This window comes from Parasteatoda tepidariorum, chromosome 8 (assembly GCF_982258835.1).
Source record: "Parasteatoda tepidariorum strain Cologne lab strain chromosome 8, Ptep-v5.0, whole genome shotgun sequence".
Lineage (NCBI taxonomy): Eukaryota > Metazoa > Arthropoda > Arachnida > Araneae > Theridiidae > Parasteatoda > Parasteatoda tepidariorum.
Genome location: NC_141762.1, coordinates 76,694,808 through 76,719,947, shown reverse-complemented (window position 1 = coordinate 76,719,947; position 25,140 = coordinate 76,694,808). Strand labels below are relative to the sequence as shown.

Here is a 25,140-nt window from a genome sequence, read left to right as displayed (position 1 = left end):
AGAAAATTGTTAAAATTTCATTAAAAAAAATCTTTATCGCAAATTTCAACTTTGTAGCAATTTTTTCTCCTATAATTCTTATATTTCGTTCAATAATTTTTCTTCAATTCACAATACAAGTAGTAAATCTATAAATCAAAGAAAAATAATTAAAAAATCAAACGATTTCTTTCTGAAATCTTTCAAGAAATTAAAATAACAAAACGACATTTCCAAACTATCCATCATCAGTCTGTCACAGCTCGCGATAGAAGAACAAAAGTGTTATGCATGACGCGCAACGGGAGAAACGGAAGAAAAGACACACAATGCCATCTGTTGAAACATTTTTGAACTAATTGCACGGAATCTGGGAGATAAAAAGTTACGCTTCATCACATGCATTCACTACATTAAATATTATTATTTTTATAAACTTTTCTCCCTTTACAAATTTTGAACATCGGCAATCCAATTTCAAACACCCTAATAGAAGAACATATGTATACAAATCTTTATCAATATCTTCCATTTTTATTTAAATTATTCGGAAGGGAAAGCAATAGTCTCAAAACTGTGAGACTTTTCTTTACTTTTCAGCGTAAGATTATCAATTATTAAAAGAATTTCTCAAACTTTCAGAATTTAACAAAAATATTGAATAGTTTGCTTCCCTATCAACAGTTGTATGGCTTACACATAGGTACACTCTCAAATGTAATTCAGGGATGATTTTGTATTTACCATCGAAAACTATTAAGAAACAGAACTTCCTGCGCATTTTAATTTATGAAATCTCTTTTTCCATTTCTATCTTTTTTTTAGTTTCATAAAACTAATGCTTCGTCTTGATATTTATTATGCTTAAATCTGAAAATAATATTTTTTACACACCATCAAAGCTGTATGCCTAATCTGAAAATAATATTTTTTACACACCATCAAAGCTGTAAAATTAAAAAAAAAAAATTGTATGTCAGTTCTGAAATAAATAAAACTTACAGTTTTTTTTTTTAAATTTAGTCGATATATTTAAAGATTCAATTCAAAACTTGTTTTAGATTAAACCACTGTCAAAAAGTAAAAAAGCAAAGTGAAAAATTGTACGTATGTTCTAAAAAAAAAGCGCTAATTTTGTGAACTTTCAAACAATTACTACTTTTTCATGTGTCATGGCCAATAGTTTAAACTAAAAGATAATTTCTCTTACTATGAAAAAATAACTTTTATACTCATATTGAATAATGATTTCGGACAAGTATTCTCAGCACACATTATAAAACTACACTGGTTATCATAAATTAAGGAAAATTCACAAAAATCGCGATAACTCAAGAAATTACACATGGAATTTTATGAAACTTACCCACAATATACAACACATAGTAAGGTATTAAACAACATAAAAAGAAATTATCAGACATTAATAGTAGTATAGAAATTAGCACATGTATAAAATAAACAAATTGGAAGTATCGGTTTGCAATAGAAAAAGTACCTTTAATATGGAATATGATTGCCTCTAGAAGCAATACAGCACAAACAGCGATGTGTGATGCTTTCAATTATGCGGTCTATCAGTTCAATAGGAAGTGAGAGCCATTGCTCTTGTAAAGCAGTTGCAAGCGTGGCAAGGGTCTGAGGGGGCGGATTGATGGCAGATACACGCCTCCCTAGAGCATCCCAGACGTGCTCGATAGGATTCAAGTCCGGGGATCGAGCTGGCCACTCCATGCGAGTAATTGTTTCCTGTTGAAGATAATCATCAACAATGCGAGCTCTGTGTGGTCTTGCATTATCGTCCTGTAACAGGAAGCAATCACCAATTGCCCCGGCATATGGGCGCACATAAGCATAAAGGATGTTGTCTCGATAAACCTGAGCATTCACGGTTCCCCTTGGAAAGACATGGAGGTATGTGCGCCCTCCTAAGGATATGCCTCCCCAAACACAGACACTGCCTCTTCCGTATGCATCTCTTTCACGGATGTTTGATGGATGATAACGGGTCCCAGGTTCTCTCCATATCAAATAACGTCTACTGTCACTTTCTAGACTAAACCTGGACTCATCAGTAAAGAGAACAGGCCTCCATTGATCTGACGTCCAGTGGACATGTTGTCGGGCCCACTGCAAACGGTCTCTCCTATGGCGTGATGTGAGCGGCACGCAAATGGCTGGTCGTCTCGCATACAGACCACCTTCGTGGAGCCTTCTGCGCACAGTTGACGTTGACACCAACCTTCCGGTGGCTGCAGCAAGAGAGGATCTAAGATGTGTCGGAGTAGCGGTTCTATTCCTGCGTGCACTTAATGTCAAATATCGGTCATCGGCACTGGTCGTAACAGTTGGCCGTCCTTGACTGAACCTCCTAGATGCCGAATCTGTGGTTTGAAATTGCCTCCAAAGTCTATGAACCACAGATGGACTCACATTTAGCCATCTGGCCACTTCTGATTGACTCTGCCCTGCCTCTAGTCTCCCGATGGCTCTCCATCGTAGTTCTTCAGGCAAATGATGCCTAGAGGTCATTATTACGAATTGGCTATCTCAGATTTTCAATGTCGCAATCACAGTAAAATTTGTGTGCTTTCTCTCAAACTTGGACTTTTATGCTCCAGGCAGATGACGTAAGCCGAGTGCAGCGCCACTAATTTGCATATTGCAATTTTACTCAGCTACTCTTAGTGGACAACATATGCAAATTTTGCACGGTTTGGCTTACTTTTGAAAGAGTTATCGCTATTTTTGTGATTTTTCCTTAATTTATGATAACCAGTGTATAAAAACGGAAACAAAAATGTCTTACGTCTTTAGAGTGGTGAATATTTTTTTTACATAAAGTGTGTGCATGATTAATCACTGGATGTGAGAATTAAGGCAAAAAAATGCAGAAAAAAAACAATAACAAGTTGTAATTAGCAAGATAAATTCAATTTAGTGATTAGACAAATACTTGTTTACTTTGTGAACGAACAGAGGGAAAAAAAAGTGTATAAAATTTAAATATCAGCCGTTAGTGGTGTTCATAAAAACAATAAAAAAAACACATAACTCCAGTTAAAATTTATAAAAAAAATTGTAAAGATTTGAGTAACAAAAAGCATCTTTACACAATAACGTATGTACTCTTTTTTTAGGAGGATTTTTCCTTGGTTTCTGAAGGCAAAAAATCTTGCTGAAAACGTGTGAAATCCCTTCTGGTTTGAGAAGCTACCAATAAAAAGTTGAAGTTGCTGAAAAAGCCAAATCACGGTACAAAGCACAAGGGATATGCTTTTTTTGTGGTGATCTTTTCTTTCTTCTGAAAGAAAAAAAAAAGGATTCTTTGAAAATATGTGAATCTTCCTTTTGTTTCCTGTAGGGTTTCTAAGAAAAAATTTATCCTAAAAAATATAATTCAATTATAAGAGTTGATTTCAAACAAAACTAATTTTTAAACTGTTAAATACGAAGTAAAACTTGAAGGGAATTTCAAATGCTTTCCTTTTTTTTGTATACACTTTGTAATGATTTGGTTGCAATTGTTTTGAATGTAAATGTAATATTTCGAGTATCGTTTTGTGAACGTAATATCCTTGCAATCTAGTGCTTAAACGCAATATTTTTGCTGTCATTTTGTGAATAAAAGTAATATTATCTTCATAATTTTGTACATAAGCTTGATATTGATACTAATGTTTTAGATGATGAGATATTGATATCGCTAAATGTATAAATGCATCATTTCAATCGTTTTGTATATATGTGTTATTGTTGTTTTTTGTGTTGAAACGTAATATTGCTGCTTTAGTTTTGCGCATAAGCGTAATATTGCAACTATCGTTTTGTGTAGAAGCGTAATAGTGATGTTATCGTTTTGTGTATAAGCGTAATAGGGTTGTTATAATTTTGTGTATAAGCGTGATAGAAATGTTATCGTTTTGTGAATAAGCGTAATAGGGTTGTTATAGTTTTGGATATAAGCGTAATAGGGTTGTTATAATTTTGGGTATAAGCGTAATAGAGATGTTATCGTTTTGTGTATAAGCGTAATAGGGTTGTTATAATTTTGTGTCTAAGCGTAATAGGTTGTTATCGTTTTGTGCATAAGCGTAATAGGGTTGTTATAGTTTTGTGCATAAGCGTAATAGGGATGTTATCGTTTTGAGTATAAGCGTAATAGGGTTGTTATAGTTTTGTATATAAGCGTAATAGGGTTGGTTTTCATAGTTTTGTGTATAAGCGTAATAGGGTTGGCTTTTATAGTTTTGTGTTTAAGCGTATAGGGCTGTTATAGTTTTGTGTATAAGTGTGATAGGGTTGTTACAGTTTTGTGCATAAGCGTAATAGGGATGTTATCGTTTTGTGTATAAGCGTAATAGGGTTGTTATAGTTTTGTATATAAGCGTAATAGGGTTGGTTTTTATAGTTTTGTGTATAAGCGTAATAGGGTTGTTATCGTTTTGTGTATGAGCGTATTATTGTAGCTGTAGTTTTTGTATAAAAGTAATGAAATACCTATCTTTTTGTGTATAAGTATAATATTGTGTGTATAAGCGTAATATTGTAGCTGTCGTTTTATGCCTACACAAAATATTGTTTTTGTTGCTTTGCTTATAAATATAGAGTAGTGTTGTTGTTAATACTTCGTATAAACCTATTATAATTAGCGGACTTTTCCCCGGATCATTAATATTCGCCATCAAACTCGGACAAAAGATATAAAATAATTTTACTTCATTTAAAAAGAAATACTCCGTGCTGTGATTCCCACAACATTGAATTACATTACAACTGACATTATTAGTGTTACAAATTTAAAGCGATATTAAATGGTTCATTTAATTTTAAACTAAAAAAATTAAGCAAATAAATAAGGTAATTCGGGACCTAAATTTTAGTTGTTTAATTCAGAATTTCTGTATTTTTTTTATATAGTTCAGTGATATGTACTACAGATGGTATTTAAAGCATAAAATACATATTTTAAGACATAATTCTAGACGGAAATATCTTGGAATGTCAGCCCACGGAAAAAATATTTTATCGCAACTTCAGCTCTAATCGTAGGAAAAAAATTAAATTTTGTGGGAAATACGAAAAATAGGAAATTATTTTTGGTATAAATAAGTAGTTTGATAATTTAGTCATATTTATTTTGCACCATTACACTATTACATTAAAGGGGAAAGTTATTCGGGTTTCTTAACGAAATCTATTGCGTAAAGTCAAATTTATTTGATCATCCTAGTTAACTCACAAATCGCCTTTAGCGATTTTCTTTTCTGGTAGGTCGCATACGAAAGTTTTTGGTGATCAAAAATCTACCACGCAATAAATATGCAGTAGATTACAGACACACAGTTAATCTCGATTAAAGCGTGTGCGTCGCAGGTAGATAAGAAAAATTTTCAGTAATTTTTAATCTTTTTGGTACGTCATATTTTTTTTTATCGGTTTGGTATCTGATTATTATTGCAAACAGCCAAAGCGCTATGAAGATAGTTTAGAAATGCGCGAAGAATTTCTTAAGTAGACAGAATTTTCTTAGACTTGTTACAGTAATTCTTCAGTAAGGCTATTTCAATATACTAGCTACTTTGATCTTATTGCAAGCAGCCTAGAATAAATTATGTAGTTTAAAGTATCATAATGGGTTGAAATCGGTTATTTTGATGAAATTTTCGATTGCTTTGCTCATAACTATATGTAAACTTTAGTTTATTAGTTCTACAAAACTCCCTACTTATAACTTTGTTTATTTAAAGCAGGTGTAATAAAGTAAACTTTTATGCTGCGATTTGTTAATCCAATTGAATTCAATTTATTTTCGGATTGGAGAGCGTACTCCTCACGTTTTAAGAAATAACTTGTGTTATAAATTCAACATATTTTACGTGAGAACTAAGTTAAATTTAGACCATAAGTTATTCTTTTAGCTATCGACTATTCATTTCCTTTAGCATATATCGAATGCCGGAGTGATTTTTAACTTAAAAACTTAATTTCAAACAAAATAATAATTTGATAAAACTTTATTATTTAAGCAGACTATAAAAAAGATGATTTAACTTTTTTTAAAATCAGAAATGAGAAAATAAGGGCAATGAGAAAAATTTGGAGATAATATTTGGTGGTGATTGAAATTTATTTCGAAAGTGATGTAATATTTCGTTTTGGACCTGACAAAATAAAATTATTTTCTTCTTTTCGATCTACTACTTGAAAATAAATAATAAAATTTTCATTTTAATTCATTACAATCAATCTCTTTTCTATATCTATTAGTTTTTTGTGTTGGAAAATGCTCGAAACTTTGATTGGTAATAAAATCTTGACTAATTTTGCTTCCTTTGCTCTATAATTTTTAGGAAAAAATTGAGATGTTCGGAATTAAAATAAACAACCAAGAATTTTACAAAAATAACAACTGTTGCTATCTATAATTCGCACGCTGAAGTATTAAGCGAATGGTCAGATCAAAACTCTCTTTTCCACCTTCAAAGTTTTATTTTATAACCAGCATTGGACAGCCAATCCAAATCTGAGTTTACGACCATCAATGCTCAACTCCGTAGCCTTGTAATTTTGAATCATACACAGAAGACAAAGAAACTCCTGGATCAAGCCTTGAGCAAACTAGCATTCGCGAAACTTTTTATGGAAAAATGATAAATTCTCTTTTTTGGCGAATACAGTTCACATTGATCAGATAGGTATCGACACTTGCATTGTCAAACGACGCAGAAGACCTGATAAATCTTGCTTGTCAGAAAACAGATTTCTCCAGAAATAAAAAATGAAGCACGAAGCATATAAATTAGAGCAGGCTTTAGAACAGAGTAATACGTAGTATATAGAGACATTAAACAAAAGTTTTCTAAATATTTTGACTTTAACTTATCACTCATTTTACAAATATAAGAGTAATACCAGCACATGCTATGAGATCTTGCGATAAGTTTGAAGATCGGCAGTACATCGACGTAGTATGAAATAGAGCTCATGTTAAAACATGCCAATTATGTCAAAACCACGTGCTGTTGCCTCAACTGTCTGGCAAAAACATCGAAAATATCTTAACATTAAGAACAGCTGTAGAATAATAGGCGGTATACCCGTCGTGTACTGTGGGCAAAATAAAAAACGTATCACCTTAATACCTTTTGATCTAATGATTACACCTTCACTTTCTAATACTCGTTCAAGTCAATAATCTAGGGGGTTAGCTCAAATACGCTGATTAATAAGTGCAGACGGTATTTTAAGTTACCAAATTAAACACAAAAACGTACTTTTTCTGAATAAACATTCCTATTTTTTGACTTATTCGGATTTCTGACCCCCAAAACATTGAGACTATATTTCAAAGATTGTGGCTACCCCTTACGTTTTGGGGGTTAGAGATTCGAGTCCGTCAAAAATTCGGCATGTTTATTCAGAGAAAGTACGTTTTTCTTACTGATTTCGTAACTATCATCTATTTTAACTCTCATCTGTGCTAATTAGTTAGCATATTTGAGTTCATCCTCTCGAACCATTAAAATTGAGACCTAGAAAGTGAAGATCTAATCATTAGATCAAAACTTATTCAGGGTGGTCCGTTTTTCGCATGGAAAATATGATGTAGACCAATTTTTGTTTATTGTTTTATATATTAGTTATAATTTCAAACATAAACCTGCTAGTGTCTTTTATAGTGTCTGCAATCCCATGTCCCTATGAGGTTCATTAGTTTTTTACTCCTGGTTTGCATTTTCATTTCAGGATTTATTCTTTGAATCAACTATGCATAAAGATAAAAGCAAAAATTAAATTTTTGAAATAAATTCATCAATATTATATTTAACATAAATAGAATAAAAATCGTATCTCTTATTTTACAAACTTAAATTAATCCCTCATGGTTCAATTACTAGGCAGCTGAATTTTATACTAGCACTTGAATTTCTCGTAACTTTCTTGAAAAAATATATAGTGATAGTTTAAACAAAGTGGGTGGTTTAATAAATAAAAAGTTTTCAAAATTAAGAGTAACTACGGCGTCAAGAGCTCCTTCTTTTCCTTATCTAAAGAAAGTAAATTGTAAGCGTCAGAACAAAAAACGAAAAAAAAAAGAAACTTCAAACATTATTTTCATTTTTTTAACTTTCAAAACAGTACTTGTGCATAATGCTAAACCATTTCCTAATACGGACTTTTTCAAAGGTTCTTTTTATTTGCTTACATTTTTGTATGATCAGTGTTTCTTTTTTTTCCTGTTTTGCGGCTGTCTCATAGGGAAAGTTTTTCCTTTTCAAAAATCCCTTTTTTCCCTCCGTTTTTTCCATCTCTTTGTATTTGCATAGCTGTGATTATACTAAAAGCATCCACGAAAAACATCTTCCCCGAAAGACTTTAAGAGGAAAAGTCCTTGCAGGTATGTGGAGAGGATGGATTTGCTAATGAAGTCAAAAAATTCCCTGTTTGTTTCGAAGTCAGTGCAGTCTGTGTTTGTTTAGATAAGTTAGATATGCAGCTCTTTTTATTTTCTTTAGTAAAATTTTTGTTGATAGTTACTGGAAGTGTAGCTTAGCCTCAAAGAAAAAAAAAACTTTTTCTCGCATATTTAAGTTTATTTTGCTCGTTTTTGTGGCGTTTTGAGGGAAATAACTAAGCAAACACTTGAGAAAAGTAACATAGCATTCAAAAAATTTATTTCTCAAAAAAGTAAATAAGCTATTATGCAGAATTCTATCCACTGTTTAAGTCCTTCTGGAATTGATAAATGTCTAAAGTAAGGACAACATTTATTTAACAAAAGGAATGTTTCAGTGCTAAATACGTTGAAAGGACTTCAAACTAACGTAATTATAAATTATTATCAAAAATTCCATGCCCTTCTTTTTTTTTCTTATCCTTAAATTTAAGTTTTGAAAAGTTTAATTTTTTCAACAAAGTTACGAACGCAAAGATTGAGATCTTCAAATCGTCTGTCGAATTTTAAATGAGCATACGTAAGAGAATAGAGCAGTTCCAAGCACTGCGCTTAGTTTTGAAAGACACAAATAAGATACACGATAGAAAATGCAGTAAGACATCCAATTTATCTTGCAAATTTTAGTGAGAACTCCTCTTGTCCATAAAGCAAATTGATATTGTAAACTGTTTCATCTCAATACTCTTACCAGTAAAGAAAAAAACAGCTTCTGCAAGCCAGTGTTTCAGCAGATTAGTAGGCATAGAAGGTAAGAAGGTAAATAAACAAGCTCATTCACAAAACCCAAAGAAAAAAATTATCCTTCATGAATGCTCAAAAGACCTGAAAAAAACCTTACCGTCAAATCCATTGTTACCAAGCCAGTGATTGGTGACGTCATCATCTTAACATTCTTACACAAACGTGGATAGACGCCACCTTGTTGCTCAATGAAATCATTTAAATCTTTAGAGGGAAATTCCATCGAACTTCTGCAACGAAAAATTAAACGGAACAAATCAGCGATTCCCAGAAAGTAGTTCATCCACGGATTAAAAATGAAGTTCTAAAGTATACTCTTCAATTATAACACACAAGCAACTTAGCACTAATTAGTATTTAGAAGCTACAACTACGTACATAAATGTGATGACAAATCAGTTAAGATACTAAACTATTGTTGCCTAAGATTGGAGGTTCAATCCCAGTTGTATCCTTAAGTATACTCTTCAATTATAACACATAAGCAACTAAGCACTAATTGGTATTTAGATGCTACAACTAAGTACATAAATCTGATGGCAAATCAGTTAAGATACTAAACTATTGTTGAGTAAGAATGGGGGTTCAATCCTAGTTGTGGCCTGAAGCCTATCCAACTTCAGATCGATAGGTACCAGCTCGTTTAGGGAGTAAACGCAGCCAACGCGTAGTTCTGAATCACACAGCAACCACATGAAATTACGGAGCCTCAATCCGTGTGCCTTCCTTGGCTAACAACTAGCGGTTTTGGGAGTACTTTATCTACGTAAGTACTAGTTAAAAATACATTGAACTGAAATCACAATAATTTTTTAAGCAAACCTTGTGTTTAAATATAGAAATTAATAAAAGTGAACTTGAAAACAATGGTTTTGATACAATGAAGGATAGTTTCTACTTTTACAATTAACCATTTGGATAAATCAATTCATCTGGACCTGCTGCTTTTATGGCAGGGGAAACCATTATTTTACATAATGATTATAAAACAACAGCTACATGCTAAGAACTGTTCTTAAAATGCTGCACTTTTTGCGATAATGTTTTGGAACTCTGTTACATAACAATAATTTCGTCCATTAAGTCAAGAAGAATGAAAAATATCTGATGTGAATGACATTAAATGAAAAGTTTTGCTATTAATAATTGAGATTAATAAAATGTTACGGATACTCACAAAGTTGCAAGCGCGATGCATTAAAAAAAGTCTCTGCAGTGTATTAAAAGAAGAAAAAAAAATTGCATTAAATAACTGTCTTATCGATTAATTTGGCGGTAGATGTCGTATAATAGAAATTGTTCTCTTACAAATGTTACGCTAAATTACCGTATGTTTTAAGTCCAATATATAAGAATTGATTAATTTAATGGTGATGCTAATACAATTCATACAGTAATCGTGCGGTATCATACTTTGTACTATAACGTACTTCGGATCTCACTTATTTACCCCAAGTCCAATCGCATATGCTTGATTATTTGTGATAGTATTTCCCCGGTAGTAAAACATTTTTAGAATTGCTTCTAGTATGAATCATTAATTTTATAATCGTTACTGTGAACAGCGTTACTGTTACCTAAGTAGTAAAATAAACCTAACAATATACCTAAGCAGTAAAATACACAATACTAACTATATTTTAATAGTCAGTCATTAATTGTAAATTTCGGAACATATTATTTAATGGATGAAGATAAATATAATATTATTTTGGGCGTAGTATCTAATGCAGAACTGTTACTTTATAACTGTAAGCGTAAGGGGAATTAAGAAACAGCTTGTACACCTAGAAAAACTACTTTATAATAACTTATTTTCATTTGTAAGCTATTGTACAAGTGAAAAGGTCTGATGTTACTTGCATCAGATCTCTTTTGTCAACCCTAGTCTTTTTTGATGAATTTATAATTTGGCAACAATATTTAAGAAACAGCCTCATGGTAACAATAAAATTTTTCAAAATAGTAACAATAAAACTGTTGTTATTACCAACGATCGTGTCTAATACATCTTCTAAATAGTCAGTTATTGCTTTCATAGGACATAATATATGCTAATATTACATTAATCATCATTATCTTAACATGATATATCTTTTATCTGCTCCAGTTCTCTTGAGCGAATTTGACGCCATTAACCTTGTATTATTGATTCATCAGTGAAATATTATTTAAAAAAACTATTTTCTTACGTAAACCGGTTACTTTATACCTGTTATCACAAAAAACGTGTAAGACTAATGCATTCTGTAAAAATTCAAATTTTTTTTTTTTTATCTTAACTACTTAACTATACTATGTCAGATGGTCAATTATTGTGAAGCCTGTAATGTGCCATCACTTAAATTAGATCTCTTTTAATTCTCTTCTGTCTTCTTGAACGACTTCGATTAATAGCAGTGACATATAATTTTAAAAATAATTTTCTAACATAGAATGATTACATTAAACCTGTTATCGGAAACACTGTTCACGTATAGTAAAAATACCTAATCTTAACTACACTTTATTAGACAATCATTAATTGTAAAACCCATAATATGTTATCGATTAAATCAGATCTATTTTATTTATCCATAATCCTCTTGAATGAAATTGTTGTCACAAACTTGCACGGTTATTTTATAAAAATTTCTGACAAAGAACGATTACTTAATACCCGTTACCCTGAACAGCCCTCACGTCTAGTGCATCTTGTAAAAAATACTTAATCTTAACTACACTTTATTAGACAGTCATTAATTGTAAAACCCATAATATACTATCACTTACATGAGATCTCTTTTATTTGCTCCATTTCTCTTGACTGAACGTTGCAATTTTTGCTAGCAGCAACATTTTCAGAAGCGGCTCAATATTATGTCTCTTATAATAACGCTCCTTAACTGTAACTTTCTTCATTCTCATTTACAGCGTCATTAAGAGTTAAACGAAGAAACTCCAAAAGGAGATTTATGACCGGAAGCTTTTATCGCTAATGAACCGTTGCCACGAGGGAGCGACAAATTAGAGGAAATGAAAACAAAGGTTGTACTCTGCACCCCTTAATTGTTCCTAAAAGCAAGGTGAGATGCCTGCTAAGTTCCACTAAAGTTTTGTTCTTTCCTCTAAAATGTATATTTTTCTGCAAGAGGCCTGCTTTTATTTCGCCTGAAAATTCAAGGCTGTTCCAGCAGACTCATGGCAAAAATATCCACGCACACCATACTGTGAAATCACATTAGCAAAATATGTATTATGATATTTAGCGCTGAAATATAATGAAAATTCGCAGACTTCACTTACTTTCTTTTCACGTTAAGTACTTCTGGATTTATTTTGTGTCATGATTTTATTCGCTAAACTAAATTGAATGAACCTATTATGGAAGCAGATTTATGATTCAAATTCCATATTATTTGGTGATAACTTTTTTACACCATTTGTTCTCAAAATATATATAAACAATACAGTGATCAATAAAATGCTTGATGGATCTTAATTTTCTATATGTATTAATAATAATCAGCTATAATTTAATGAATAACCTTTGAAATAACGTGCGTAATTTTGTTAAATGCTTCTGTATTTATTTGGGTCATGATTCATTCTGTTTGTTAATCTAAATTGAAAAATTTATTTCTGGCATCAGATTTACTATTCAAATTTCGTAGTTCTATTCGCCTTGAAACATGTGGGGAAATCATAATGATGTAAAGGAATAAAATAATAGGTAACTAAAAGCAATTTCAATTTGAATAATTTTTTTCTGATAAAAAGTTGGTTTATTCTATGATTCCAAAAGGTACAAATCTCTGATGGCGATAAGTTCATTAAAAATCTTTCCTGGGATTATGCCATTATTATATTTACAGTCGTCGTTCAAAGCATTTTTAAACTGAAAGAGAGTTTTATAAAAAAAGAGCATTTAAGAGGATATTAAATATAATATTTGGTGATTAAAAATTAAACAAATTTAAGAGTTATTTTTCTCAACAGCACAAAAAATTCTTCTGAGTCTGACTTAAGAATATAAAAAGCTGCATTATAAACTGAGCTCTTGATTACGTAGTGCCATTAATAAAGCGCGCAATTACACTATGTTTTGAATGATATAACAATTAAAAAAAAATATTTAATTTACAGACCAGCCAACTTTCTTCGGTTTTTGTAAACATTTATTCCAGTTGTTTATGTTTTAATGTATTATTTTTTATTCGTTTAAAATTACTTTTCACACTAGTACATAAAGATAATTTAAAAGTATACATGCACGCCAGCTAGTTGCAGCTCATTCGTGGTGAAACTTTTAAAATGCTGGCAAAATTACGAAAAATTCTGAAAGCTTTGGGTTTTACAGGGTCTCCGTGAAACCTGGAAAGTCATGAAAAATCATGGAAAGTCATGAATTTCGGTATTGAACAAATTTGTCATGAAATGCCATGATTTTAACTACTTTTTTTTTTAAAAATCATTTAAGGACATGGATTTAGGTAGCCGAAAAATCTCATTTTCAAAATGAAACTTATCCCCCTGATTTCATGAATATCTGAATTTGTAACAAAATCCCCACCCACAGTTCTATTTGATTAAAATATAAAATATTTTTATCGTGTTCTTTAAAAATTAAGGTGTTCTTTCAAAAAATGAAAGAAAAAACATTTCTGGAGCGGATAATCTTTTAAACTTCTGTGATTTCAGAATTTTTGTTACTATTTATTTTATTAGTTTAAAATTTCAACTGAAGCAAGCCAGTCATTAGCGAATTTTTTTCTTCCGAAGTGAGAACAGAAAATTCAGGAGCATTTCTTTCCTTTGCGATGAGCAAGAAAAATATCTTTAAAATGTAAATTTTGCAGAAAAAGAAGAAAAAAATATTTGCTTTTGCATTTTTTTCAGCTATTTTATTGCTTCAACTCTTTCTTTGCTCTGTTTTTTTTATATTTAAAATCTATAAATATGAAGATGCAGAGTATAAGAGTTTTGTTTATACCTATCATTTCAATGAATGTTGTTAAAATGCTTTTTTAAATTTATTGTTGCGTTTTTTTCGGAGAAAATAGTGACTTCGTTAAGTCATGAAAAATTCTTGGAATTAGTCATGAATTTGAAAATCTAAAATGTAGCAGATACCCTGGTTTCAAATGTCTACCACTGAATAAAATATTTTTCAAAAAGTGTATTAGTTGGCAGGCCTGTATTTGAAAAAAGAAATTAAATTATTAAAACGAATGATGCTAGCAATATCTTGCAGTTTACCTAGAGCAAATGCATTTCAGTTCTCAAAACTAAGTACCCTTCAAACTTTTAAAAGTCTATGAAAATGAATCGGCTGTCCGAATTGACGGCTGCGTTAAAATAAAGAAAAGAAAGATAAAAAAAGCTTTGATAATCTACACTTTTCACACCATAAATAGAGTTTTCAAACACAGTCATTCAGAAGGTGATTTTTCAATCTACTGAATAACCCAACTACTCATTTTGGTCCCCCAAAACAGGAAATCGTGCCATTACGTGGGGTGAGGACCCACTTTACATGGCGTCACTGAGTAGAGTTCACCGGAAATGAAGGGTTATGTGCCTCTCCCTTCTATCCCTGGGGAGAGGCTCAAGAGCAAAAAGGATGGAGAAGCTGAAGATGAAAAAGAATGCTTTCGTATTAGTTGCGGAACATTGGGTAAAAAGGTTGAAATGACCTCTCCTTATTTCTGCTTTGATTGAATGCCTCTGAAGATCATCACGCTATCGATCTTTTAGGTGTAGGTGGAACAGAAGTTTGTTCTGGAATAGATTTGCGTCCAGAAATTCTAGGACCTGCACTGTAAAAAATTCCTGATCGAATTATGGCATAAAATGCCAGCAATTTGGATGCATCATCCGTAAAATCCATTTTGTCGACAAATCTATTTTTATCGTTAAATACTATAACACAATTTTTACCGTAATATTTATTTCATTAGAGTGATTTATGGATTTTGCTGTAATTATTACTGTAAAAATTACGGTACATGCATAATAATAACAGTAAAATCCTTGAATCTCTCTAATTAAATTAATACTGCTGTAAAAATTACATCAGGTTTTTTGATTTGTAACATGGTCCGGTAAAAATAGATTTTACAGTAAAAAGTACTAGCACCTCAAATGTCGGGGCTTTTTACCGTCATTTAGTTCCAGAATTTTTTACAGTTTGCCCTAAAATTGATGGAAATTATTTAAAGATGTGAAAACGCCAAACAGCTCGGAAAATGTTTAGGGAAAAAGGATATTTTTTTCAATATTTACCTCAAAATACTTTCAGGTCGTCTACTTACGGAAATGGAATTATAATGTGGTGTATTTGAACATTATAATAATATAGGATTCTTCCTCGAGGTCTCTGTCTTTTTGTAAAATACGACTTTTTAGCAAATGATAAGCTATTTTTTGTATAAATTTGATACATTTTTAAAAGTTACTTATGACTATTAGGTTTGAAAAACGTTTGACTGTTTTCTCATTGCTTTTTATGAACATGGAGCAAAATGTTATTAAGAAAAAAAAAGACCATCAAAACTATGTTGGTCCATCAATGGAAAACCATAAATATTTTTGACTTAGGGGATGAAGGGTCTTCAAAACCATTTAAAATATGTGGGTGTTTATTTGGTATCATTATTATCAACTAATAAGTTATCATTATCAACTTACTTAGTTGACAATAATTGTTCCCCGACAATACTTTTTAGTCCAGAATAACTTTTTATAATCAGCGTGTACATGGTTTCTTACAGACGCAATAACAAAATTATAATTCAGTAGGAACTCAACGAAGCTACTTTGACAATCAAATCTAATATACCATCTAATTTCACGAAAATTGTTGAGGAGGACATTTTATTCTTCACACGATGGACCCTAATTTCTTTTCCACAGTTCTTCTCCATAATACTTGCAGTTCCTCAAATATTTCCTTAATATTTGGCTGTTATAGGTACTTCCTCAATTATTTATTTTATTAATGTAGGCATTAATTACTTGGAGGAGAAGCATGAAATTTTGATATGATATACTTAGATACAATTTAGAAAAAGTTAAAAATTATTAGCTTCGAAGCTCACGTGTGTCTTCAAAAATAACATAAGACATGGGAAAAAACGATAAAAATAACCCCGATGGTGCTTCAAGTGTAAAATTAAAGATATATTATAATGTAAGTTTACATATGAGTGATACCTTCGGAATAAAGTACTTCTACATTTGGTTGTACTTATCATTGATTAAATCTGTTTTTTAGATATCTATCGTATAATATTTTAGGCTACAAAGTATAAGCAGTAGCATTGGTTAATAAGTATATAACAATATGTTTAAGATAAATGGTTCTTACACTTCATTTTTATTTCTTTCTGTTTTTGACTATTTATTTTGACCATTTATAATTGATCTAAATGCAAAGATAATAGTTTGTGGAAACGATAGATTTAATCTAATGGTCCAGTAGGTTTGATTTTCTTTAAATTCTTAATAAATAAATTTCGTCTAAAAATGCTAGTACTGAAAACAGATTGTATTATATTTTAACTGAAATTTTAAATAAAGTTTATAATTCGAAGAATCGGAACTTTCAAACCTTAACCTTTCTTCTAAATACAATATAGATTAAATATTCTCAAGGAATGCTGAATACAATATTGATAATTTAGATATTTATTAAAACACAACCTAGAAGAAAGAGTATCTGCAACTTTGACAATATTCTTTTGCTTTTGTTGATATTTAAATACATTACGATACTTTTAAATCACATAGATTAAGCACTTGAATATTGGTAAATTTAGATATTTATTGAACATTAACTCCGACGAAGAAGCTTCGACAGCTTTAACGATATTTTTTCAGTTTTTGGCGATATTTATTTCAATGCACTACGATACGTTGATATCACATAAATTAAATACTTGCATAAATTTCAAGCCGTTTTTTTTTATTTCATTAACATTATCACATTTGGAATTCCGATAATAATTTAATTTATGAAATGTATATTTTCATTGATTAGTTTTGCCTAAATTTCTGTATTAAATATATTATTAGCTAAGAGCATTAAATTAGAAAAAAAGAGTTCCTTGCATAGAGAAAAGCTTTTACTGCAGATAGCATTCTAAGACAAAAGCAATCAGTGTTTGCTGTGGCTCCCTTCGGTGTACTTTGGCGATGGCGCAGCGGGGGACAACAGCAAGAATTCTATCAAAACAAAGTGAGCCAAATGCTTGATGAAAACCATAGTATTAACTTCACGGAAGCAAAACATTTTATTTCAGTAGTTTTTCTAACCGAGCATCATTTATCACAATTTATTTTCTATGTTTATATCTTGTAGTTTTGCGCGAATAATTTTGTGACGAAAACTTAATTGACTGCTTTCATTTTTAGAGGCAAAAGTGTCTTTTTTTAAAAAAAAATCACATTGCATTAAAAGATGAAACAACCAGTAAAAAAATAAAATAAATTAAGAAGAATATAGTCTACGTTTTTCAAATAGATGTAACAAAAGATAATAAATATATTTTTGTCAGACCTTAAAACTAAAAACGTCGGGTGCATCAGTTTCAAAAAACGCAGGAGAAATTTTCCGTGGTAATAAGAATTTATTAAGGAAACGACACGGGCCATTTTTATCGTTCTAAGTCAGATAAAAATGAAATTATTTTCTCCTTTTCTGAATATATTAGAAACACATTGTAAATTAGAAACGCATTGCACTTTTTTACTTAATTCATTTTATTCTTTTCGTTTTTGTGTTTGTTGACTTGGTTTTGCTGGCTATTTGCACAGTTTAAGAAACAATCCCTACAAGCATAGGCAACAGGCACAATTTTTAAGTCGAAGAAGCACTCTAGCTTGTTGGAAAGTGATTGAAATTTAGAATGGTCATTAATCCCTACTGCCTCTTACATGGTAAAAAATATTTATTTGTAGTAGTTAGAAAACAATTGAATTTCTTTTTGTTCTTCAGTCCAAAGCCACATTTAAAATTTGAGCACACTAGCATATTAAAAGTAATAAAGAGTGAATAAACCAGTTATAGCTGCTCATCTGTGAGTGAAAACAATTTGCATATTTAAATCCCTTCCTGACCGATGTAAATAGAATTTATTGTACTACTTTAGCGAAATAGAAATTATCTTTCACAGAAACTTCAACTTTTTTAGCCGAATATATTGAATTTCGACTGGTATTCTATGTCTGATAGCAATGCAAGTACGTATAAATTATTCCTGACAGTAACTCAAGAAAATTATTGTCATTTTTATGATTAAATAGAAGTTACAGTCTGTAAAAATCCCATTCATTTTCCCAGCTACTGAGGAAATAAAGTGTGATTGTATTACTATAATGAATTAAATTGCAAGTTTCAATCGTTTTCTGAACATTTGCCGCAGAACTTAATGCCCTATTGCCTAATATGTATTATCGTAGCCACTAATATATCTATCTATCTATAATATCTAATTCGCACATAATATATCTATCTATAATAATTCGCACTTAATATATCTATCTATCTATAATAATTCGCACAAATTATATCTATCTATCTATCTATAATAATTCGCACATAATGTATCTATCTATCTATAATAGTTTGCACATAATATATCTATCTATCTATAATAATTCGCACATAATATATCTATCTATAATAATTCGCACATAATCTATCTATCTATAATAATTCGCACATAATATAGATATATATCTATCTATAATAATTCACACATAATGACTATATCCGCCATATTTTCTTCAAAGAATTTTTTTTGTAAATTTGAATTTCAACTAGTTATAGAGTTTAAATTTTTACCAGGAGTTTCAGTTCCTAATGAAAATGCATGCAACAATTGCTTCCTGGATGTTGAAAAATAAGTTTATCACTAAATGGAATTCATGGTATACTGAAATTTTGAGAACATTTTCATTACTTAAATTTCATCTTGAGCTATGTTCCTAATTCCAATATAGGGTAGAATTGTTATAAAATTGGTACAAGCAAAATGCTTCGTAAAAATTTCGACCACTTTCCCTAAATGAACTTTCAGACTAAAACGTAGAACATACTGAATAGAAAATTATGTTTTAAAATGTAGTAAGAAAAGAGAAAGAGCTTCTGTTCTTGTCGGACCAAAAACTAAAAACATAATCCGCACTACATTTTTGTAGTAAATTAATATCCCCACCAAAACTCTTCCACATTAATCGAAATTGCATATTGCGTATTTCGTTTTCTGTCTGTTAAAAACGGAGAAATTTTTTTTTGCTATTTAGTTCGTTTTAAAAAAAAATAAATTTTAAAAAATTACTTTTTTTTTGTTATTTATGAAAGCTGTTAAGACAATTTAGTTTAAATATATCAGATATTTAGAAACATTTCGGTTGGATGGCGACAGGTGAATTTTGATATTGTCTTTCCAACTAGTTTCGATCTCCTCTTATTACTAGTTCTTGGATATGACAAAAATTTTAAATTGAAACTAATCTTTCAAATTTTCTAAGAGATTGGTCTCACTACAGTTACACTTAGTTAATGACCTCACAATTATTATTAATTAATTTGGAAAAAAAAACTGTCATTTTAATTTGAAATTGATGACCTTCCAAATAATTCAAATTTTCGAACATAATTTATTAAATAAGTTTAGAATAATTATTTTTCCGTATCATAATTAATTTGTTGTGCGATGCAAGATTCAATCTGCCCTTTTACTTCCTCTGTACATAATTTGGTTAACTTTTCGAGGATGATTAAAATGTTATCTATTTTAATAATTAACCAACTTTTTCTATAAAAAAAAAAATCATTTTTGCGGAAATAATTTCTCTTTTTTTTTCTCTTTTTAAAAACGCTTTTATAATAAGTTTGATTTTAAGTAAAATCGTAATTACTTTCCTTCTACTTTAAATTAATTAGAGGGTCAATCTCTTACAAATTTATAGTTTTATAATTATTTATTAAAATTGTGAGATGGAAGTGAATTGTATGATTTTTGAAGAGTTTTCCTCGCCTGAAAGTTAATTATAACGAAGTAATCCCATTATTAAGGTAATAATATATTTATGTGATTTTTTTTTCGAATAAGGGCAAAGTTTGCTGGTTTTGGAGAACAAATTCTATTGATAAGAAGCCTTTCATATGGCGGTAAAATAAGAAATTGGGCAACATCATACTGTATGAAATTAATTTACTGAGCCCGAAACAAAAAATAGTATGTCCCTATAACTTTCAATCTCATGAACGAATTTTCACTTATTGATCTGCAAACTTAATAATTTGACTAAAACACTATTTTAAAGATTTTATTTCAAGTTACAAAATCAAAATTTTTTATAAAATTTTACGAAACATAATTAAATTTCATAAAAATGTGCAATTTAGAATGCACATTTTTCCTTAAAAAAAAAAAAAAAAACAATTTTGAACAAAGATAAATAGTTTCTCTTTTCCGGCATATGTTTGCATTATGAAATTTGTTTTTACATTGAAAATAAAATTCGGTAAAATTATTAGTATCGCTTTAAACACCTTAAGGAACTGTCGATGATATTTCTTAACAATAAAGCTCATGAATATTTCAAAATTCACAAGCAAACTAAAACTTGCTGTCAACGATACTTTTAGCTTGAGGGTCACATAAAACTTACGACACTTGATAAATTATGAAAGATTCATGCAGCATACTGTATGAACATTTCAGTAATATTCATCGATCCTCAAAAGCATCAGTAATATGCACCGATCCTTAAATTGTTCAATTAGATTGATGTCTAAATTGAGGAAGTTGCCTTGCGAATGCTTGGTGCTGCCATCTATCCGTGGGAGTATGAGTCAAGAGGTACTTTCATCCTTGCAGTATTCTCTTGCGACTAAACGAAATGCTTACCTTCCTGACCTAATTCTCAAAAGATCTATGACTTGCAAGCTTGGATGGTCAAAGTGTCATTAGAAACAGCAACCCTTTTTTTTCCAAAATAAATAAATAAATGCTGATTGTGAAAGGAATAAATCCCTCTGAATATCCGTCAGTCAGTGCTCACTGTGGTAGAAATGAGTTGAATGTGAATTAATCCGTTATGCCAATATGCTCATTCCCAAATTTTTTGGAGTTAAAAAAATATTGTTGGTGCATCCGAATCTTGTAAATGAATAGTGTCTACTTAGCTACAAGATTATAAATATTTAAAGATTTTACAAATATCGGTTAAATTTCATGAAAATATTCTGATTAAAATAGCACCTTCTTCATTAAAACTAATTATTTGATAAAAAAAAAAAACTATTTTTAACCTACGTTGCTTGTTTTAAATAAAAAATCGAGTAGTGTCTCTTTGAGCACCTTGAAGAAATTTCGATAATAATTCTGAATTTTATTTTGAGACTTTTTCTTAATATTAAGTTCATAAATAATTCAAAATTCTCAAGCAAACTTAAAATCGTCACCAACAAAATTTTAGTTTCTGTGTCACATAAAACACACGACGTTAAGTAAATTATGAAAGATTCATACGGCACACCGTCTAAAGATTTCAGTCATATGCACCGATTCTGAAGAACTTTTTTAACTTCATCGCTATTTTTCAATTCCAAAGGGAAAATGCCGAATATGAGAGGGAAAAAATAAAAGAAATGTAGGGAAAAAACTCCAGCGTGTTCGAGAGAGAAGGAGACGACAAAATTCTCTCATCCATAATTCCAGAGTGTCTTACTGCTTGTTAAAGGGGAAATAGTGCTGCCTTTTCAGTTACAGTAAATCCTTAGAGGACATTTTCTTTTACAGGAAATGGTAAATTTCTGGAGAATTCAGCGGAAGCAAAGCAGTTGTCAGCGGAAAGATAAAGAACAGGAAGTATAAAATTTATTTTTATTTTTTTTTGTTTCCTGTAAGAAATCCAATATATTTTTTTTTAACAGGAAACAGTTTGGAATACAGGGTCTTTACATACAAAAGCATTTCCTGTTTTTTTAATGTTATTAAAGGATTACTGTATTGTCAGAAGAAATGTACTTTGTTATAGTGATATAAGGAAGTATATTCAAGCATAAGGAATGTGTTTACATGCGAAGAGGAATTCATATTAAAATTAATAACATAATAATGAATGTTAAAAGCTTAGCTTATTTCCAGCATCATCTGACTGGCTCATTAAAAAAATGTAAACTGAGCTGAACTGGAATTTCAAATTCAATGAATGAAAACTGAATGTTAGCTTGCTGAAGTATTATGCAGAGCTGGTTAATGCTAAAAGAGTTGCAATATGATATTGTTACATAATGAACAACGTTGAAAGCGTATTTTTATACCACCAGCTAACAGTAACATGTAAGAAATATTAACTAAATTGAATTGGAATTTAAATTGAATCGATTGAAAACTGAAAGGGAAATAAACATTTAGAGCATTCTGAACCATGATAAACTTAAATTGCATCTTGAAAAAGACCTTCTCAATGCTTTGAAAGAGGATTTATAAACAAAATGATGACAAAAAGATCAATGATAAGAGTTTGGATTGCTTCAAACAGACATCATAAAAGTCTGAAAAGGAGACATCATAAAAGAAAGACAAGACAAATCAGCATAAAAGAAAGAATAAAATTTAGTCTAAACCAAAATTTTATTTGAATCGATCGACCACTGAAGCGACATGAGTTAAGAGTTGGGACAAAATATTGACTCAATTGAAATTTGACAAAGAATCGATTGAAAACTTAATGCTAGGTTTGTTAATAATTAAGACGATTCAAAGCCAAACAAATCTAAATGTGCAACTTAGATCAAACCACATATGTACTTTTAAAGAAGAATTCGTGTTGAAAATAATATCATGATGATTGATGACAAAAGTTTAGTTTGATTCCGATGTAGAAAGCAACATCAGTTTAGCTTTCCTAGGGACAAAATACTGACAGAACTGAAATTTCACATTTAAGTGATTGAAAACTGAATGTTAAGATAGTTAATTATTGAAAATATCCAAAGCCTAATAAAACTTAATCTACAACTAGACTAAAACCACATTTGCAATTTTAAGGAGGAATTCGTGTCTAAGATAATAGCATAATGACTGATGACATATGTTCAGTTTGTTTCAGATGTAGAAAGTGGCATCAGTTTGGAGTCCCAGAAACAAAATATTGAAAAATCTTCATCTGTATTTCGGTTAAGTCCAGCTTGTGCAAAAAGTACTTAAAAATTAATTCAAATTAATTTTCTTCTTCAAAAATAATTCTTGTTTGCTTAAAACTCATGTTTAATAAGGCTTTTTAATAAAATACATTCAATAGATTTTTGTTGTTTTCTATTTGCTTGATAACAATGTAACAAGGCAGATGTCTATGTTAAAGTTCTTAACCTAATCACATTCATTAGACCATTTAAAAATACTATAAGTTCACAACATGTAAAAATATATATTTATTGGACTTTATTTTAGCTTAATTTAAATGTTTTAATGCAATTCTTTTAATACAGTTTTAACCCTGAAAAAAAATTCACTGACCTTATATTATTGACTCTATGAGGTCGCATGTCTACCATCAGTATCAGAAGTTTTTGTAGTTTCAGTCGTACATATGCTGTTAGCAACAGTTAATCCAACATCGTACAACAGTTAAAGATAGTAATTTCCTCAATATAACGAAAAGTAACTCATAGTTCTTTTCAGCAATGAATTTCTCTAAAACGTAGAACTTTTTGTTAATTTGGTGTATCCATATTTTGATGAGTATTTATCACAATTAAGTTACAGAGGTTCAATAGGAGACATTCAACGTTAATTTATCATGAAGCTAATCCATGTATTTTCTGAACTCCTTAGATACCTTTAAAGCTCTTAGACGCTAAGAATTTCCACCTATCTGCTGCATGTTATATTTTGTAAACCAAAAATTATACTGAAAATAACAGTATAGGTAAAGATAAGCAATCCAAGTAAATCAAATAAAACTGTATTTGTAACCTCAAAATAACCATCACAAGTACTTATCATAAGTAAGTTATAGTATTTGTAACCTCAAAATAACCATCACAAGTACTTATCATAAGTAAGTTATAGTGATTCATTATTAGACATTCAACATTAACTTATAATGAAGCTTATCCAGAGATTTTCTGAACTGCTTAAATACATTTAGAACGTTTTATATGATTTTACCTATCTGCTGCTGTGTGTTATATTTTGCAAACCAAAAATTATACCGAAAATAACAGTGTATAGGTAAAAATAAACAATCCAAGTAAAACAAATAAAGTTGTTATTTGCTACAACAAAATAACCAAGTACCGTTTTAAAAAGAGATGATTCTTCATTAGATACCCATGATTAATTTATCGCTAAGCAATTCAATGTATTTATGAAGCTGTTGCTTAAATGGCATTCATTAGTGGTACGTCGATGATAATTTAGTGGCCCGCCGCCATTATTGAAATAGTAGTTTAATTAAAAAAAGTGGAAAAGGTCGTAGAATAGTAAATATTTTAGAAACTAGTGTAAAATTCTTGGCTGACATGCTTATGTGTTAGATATATGTAAGATTGAGAAATCATAATTTATTTATTATTTATAAGTAATAAAACACTGTACAGATTATTTAAGTCAAATAATGCAAAACAATCGCAAGCTAAAACACGTTTTTAGTTTAGAAATTTGAAGATTCTATGAAAATTACAACTATAATTATTTCATATGATCCTGTTATAGCGTTGCTTCAGTAAAGCAAATGTATAATAATGTCGAACTATACATTTAGTTTTTAATAATAACCATTCTTTCCTAACGTTTTCCTCCTCAAAATTAATATTTTACCTGTTCCGTACAACAACAAAGATACATAAAATAAATTTATTCTACTTAGAAATATCATAAAAATTCATAAAATCATGGAAATTGGAATATAATTATAACCAACTCGAAAATTTTCTCTTTTCTGATTATAAATTGTTT

General features: G+C 30.2%; 1 long non-coding RNA gene across 1 annotated transcript in view; it reads right to left on the bottom strand.

Moving 5' to 3' along the window:
* Positions 1-9,045: 9,045 nt before the first annotated feature.
* Positions 9,046-25,140, bottom strand: part of LOC139425584 (uncharacterized) — a 112,554-nt gene continuing 96,459 nt past the window's right edge. The window contains exon 3 of the long non-coding RNA XR_011636787.2: positions 9,046-9,411. This is a non-coding gene — a long non-coding RNA (uncharacterized LOC139425584). The remainder of the gene's footprint in view (positions 9,412-25,140) is intronic.